The sequence below is a fragment of the Stegastes partitus genome, unplaced genomic scaffold (assembly GCF_000690725.1).
Source record: "Stegastes partitus isolate 25-593 unplaced genomic scaffold, Stegastes_partitus-1.0.2 Scaffold593, whole genome shotgun sequence".
NCBI lineage: Eukaryota > Metazoa > Chordata > Actinopteri > Pomacentridae > Stegastes > Stegastes partitus.
The window spans coordinates 158,086-162,135 of NW_007578324.1; the positions used below are offsets into that span (position 1 = coordinate 158,086).

Consider the following 4,050-nt stretch of genomic DNA (forward strand, 5'->3'; position numbering starts at 1 on the left):
CCACCATAAAACATATTAGATTTATACTGAGGGCTCCAACAGGCCGGTATGTTCATTATCCTTAAATCATTGTTTAGTTTGCAGGTCACAGAAACCCAGGATGGCATCTTCACACAACTGTTTTGCTCAACCAACAGTCAAAAACACAAATATGTTCAACTGACGATGTAGAAAACAAATAATGAATGGAACAAAACACTCATCAGATCATCAGTAATTCTTCTTTTGATTGTCTAAATGAGCTTCAGCTATAAATATATGATGAAAATATCTCATAATTGATGAATATTGATCCTTCAAAAGCTAAAAAATGTTCCACTGGGACACAATAAATCAAATGTTTTTGTTCATAAGAAAACAAAGTGATTTCAGCAAAACCTGATCATTTCCAGTAACAGCTAAACACCAGACGGCTGCTGCTCTGCATTCTGTCACCACATGTTTTGTTTTTTTATTAATCTGGGTATTTAGCGTATGAAGACTCTGATGATGGATTTGATGTGTTGGGAGATTGGCTGCTAAAGCCACGGAGCCGTTGAACTGCTGTTAGTCAGAGGAAGCGAATGTCATCTTCGCCCTGTTTCTCATCTTTGTATTCTTCGTCTCTGACAGTGAACTATGACATGTCCACCGCCAAAGATCTGCTGCTGCTGACTAACTCTCAGGAGGATCAGCAGCGCTGGGTTAGTCACCTTCTCAAACGCATCCCGAGGAAACATCCCACAATGAGTCCTCCGTCTGCGGCACAGAACAACGCTCTGGAGGCCACGTCGCGCTCCTCTCCGAAGCTCTCCCCTCGGCCTTCGCCCAGAGGATCCCCTCACATGTCCCACCGCGGAGCCATCAAGATCCAGCCCAGTAGACAGCAGCCGTCGTCGGGGAAGCCGAGGTGAGGAACAAAAACAGTTTAATAGATACAGAAAAGCTTCACCTGGTTCAGTGTCGGTTCACACCCAGCGTGGCGTCTCATTCACAATTCAATTCAATTCAATTCAATCATCTGAAAGGTTTTATCCAAACCACAGAACAAAGACAAAAGCAATATCAGAAAAAAAACACCAATAGACGCTCCAAACGAGGACAGCTGCAGTGATTTAATACAGTTTCTGTTTAACCCTCTGAACCCCAAAATCCAGCAGCGCATGTCATTTAAAAACAACAACAACAACAAAAACAACAGTATTTATCAGAGCTACAAGATAGACAAACTGGAAAAAAAAATAAGAGTTTGATCTTAAACAGTTCGTGAACTAGTCGTCTGTGAGGGGCCAATTTCTCAGAAGAAAAAATGTCTATGTTCAAACTTAAAATCATGACATTTTATCAAAATCCATTTAGTCTACATGTCATTTGAAAACCTGTCAAAAACAAGCAGATTCTGTTTAAAAAAATAAAAAATAAAAAAATGTTTATACAGAAAAGAATTGACATGAGTACGGAAACAGATCAAGAATGTCAGTACTAAAACATCCATAGTGTGTGCAGGTTAATTCAATGTTCTTTTCGGTTTTTGTAGCACAAATAATCCAAGAAATATTTATGAAGAGTTCATTTGCAAAAACAGAGAACTCCATTTTTGTACATGTTCAGAAAACTTCTTTTTGTTGTTTGGTGGAGATGAAATCCATCAAAGTGAAGCTGAGTGGATGTGACTCAGTAGAAATGACAGAAACAGAGACGACTTCAGTCTGATTGATGTTGTCTCAGGTGGACGATGGAAACGTGGGTTTGAGAAGACGGAGGTGTCCGGTTTTCCAAATGAACTCTTCATTTATTTATGACACTCAAACTTTGTTGCGCTGCACAGAAGACGGATTTAAATTCTCTGTTCTGCTGTTTCCACTGACGAGCAGGATTTTATGTTGCATTGAGCCCACAGTGAGTAAAAACACCCACAAAGCTGTCGGGTTCAGAGGGTTGAAGAGTAGGATTCAGGGATTCCTCCATGTTGGTTTTTAGTATTAAAAAAATGCTAAAAACATTTTGGGTTGAAATTTTAAAAATATAATTCGTAAAGCAGCTATTTTACTTCCTTGGTAAACATTAGCAGCTCTTTTGTGTTTTCATTTGTGACCTGAACCTTTTTTTTTTCTCCATCATCTCAAAAGAACTTTGTTTACTGTAACTGCAGCGGTGAGGGGGCAGATATCCTGAAGCAGTCTTATTAATTTCCACTTAATTTAAAACCTCCATCACTATGAAACCAAGTCTCACTGATTTGTCTGTTGATGACTGTCGATGCTGGAGGGACGCGAGGCAGCACCAGCGTCGTGCTTTAAACAGGCTTCCTGGTCATTTGCATAACGCTGTATGCGGCATTCATGCTCCAACACTCGACCTAACCGAGTACAAAGCCCCTGTGAGAGTAACTAACTGTATCTGTGAGTAGGTTGTATTTGAGCCACACCCTAACCGGCTTTCATCCCTCAGCGCTGGCCCAATGCTCCGCATCATCCTCCACTGACCCCTGACCTCTTCACCTCTGACCCTTCTAACGTCTCTCATGCTGGGAGGCTGTAAGTAGCTCGGTGAGCCTCTTTGCATCGCTGCATCGCCTTGCCGCTGTTTGCCTAATAACCCCCTCGCAGTAACACACTCATGAAGCGCTCTCAGCTCCACACTGCCCCCTGGTGAACACGGCATGCACTGCCCCCCCGACAGACGTGTGAATCCCTAAAAACTGAACCTCACACTTGCTGTTTCAGACTGTTTGAGTTTGACCTGAAAGACTGGACTTGGTCGTTGGATGATGTCGATAATGATGATGATGATGATATGTTCCTCTGAACCTGGAGGGCCGGAGGGTAACTGGACCTCTGCATGAGACGTGTGGTTTGCAGTTGGTAGCCAGAAGCATGGTTTCCTGTGATTTAGAGTCGAGTGCAAATTGAAAAGTAAATGTTGTGAGATATTTTGGAAAAGCACCGAATCATCTCGGTCTGCGTGCAGTAGTTTGACGCCGGTTTCTAAGCTCATTCTTGTGGATTCAGATGCTACGACTAGATCAGATAAAACCTCAACTTGTTCTATTCTCGTTTCAGTTTTTGTGCATAAGAGACAAACAGCATATTACGTGTTAATTAGTCAGCTTTAGAAGTGCTGGCAGGCAGATTTCGTTGCCTTCAGAGAGAGACCGTCTTGCCGTTTCTCCCCCTGCGTTCTCTCTTCATATATAATCCACATAAAGCTATTGTTTTAATACTTGGCTGCGTGCGAACGTGCAGACTGAGATTATTCCTGTATCTGTCTGCTTTTTTTTTTTTTCTGCATTGTGGGTAGCTTCCTGGTTTTAATATGTGTGGATTTTGTGTGGGCGTGCCGTTTGAAGTCCAGCCATTCTGCTGGTCGCATCCCAGGTTTTTCACATCATCTTGTTTGTTTCTCTCTCTCTTCACAGTTAACCCTGGCTAATCAAAAGACGTGTATTTTCATCCGTGCGGATTAATGACGGTGGTCTGGACGCCAGAGCCTGCGAGTGCTGTTTTTTTTTTTTTTTTCCAAAGAAAGAGACTGTCACACACACACACACAAAAAAGAGAAAAACACTGATCATGGACAGAAACATCCACAGAAACTGGCTGTCGTCATGAGAACTGGGATAGTCTTTGTCATTTTAACAAGAGGAGAATCAGCACCGACTTCAGACGAGAGAGAAAAGAGACGACCTCAGCTCGACATCTGATGATTAAAGCTGCCTTATTTTATAATCACCAGCGTTACAGAGACACGGACGTTTGTTTCCCGTCACACTTTGTGAACTGTTAAGCATGTGTGTGAACATTTTGTATATAGGTTTAAGAGATCTGTCTGTGTACTGTTACCGAGAAAGTGTAGCTGATAGAATGCGATTGTTTTATTTTTATGGATATAACACAGCAGCACGTTATACGACATACGCTTTCCCTGTACATGTATGAATAGTTCTTTTCTTCTCCTTAATAGAAGACGTTACATCTTCACAAGCCTGGATTTCTCCGACTTGTGCCAAAGTGTATCCCATCGCAGCATCGGGCAGAATAATGTGAACAGAGACGATGTGTTTGTTTGTTT

General features: G+C 42.0%; 1 long non-coding RNA gene across 1 annotated transcript; it reads left to right on the plus strand.

Annotated features, from left to right (window-relative positions):
• Positions 1–798: 798 nt before the first annotated feature.
• LOC103362668 (uncharacterized) lies at positions 799–3,513 on the plus strand. The gene is made up of 2 exons (XR_520473.1): positions 799–889; positions 3,398–3,513. It is a non-coding gene; the product is annotated as an uncharacterized LOC103362668 (long non-coding RNA).
• Positions 3,514–4,050: the final 537 nt, after the last annotated feature.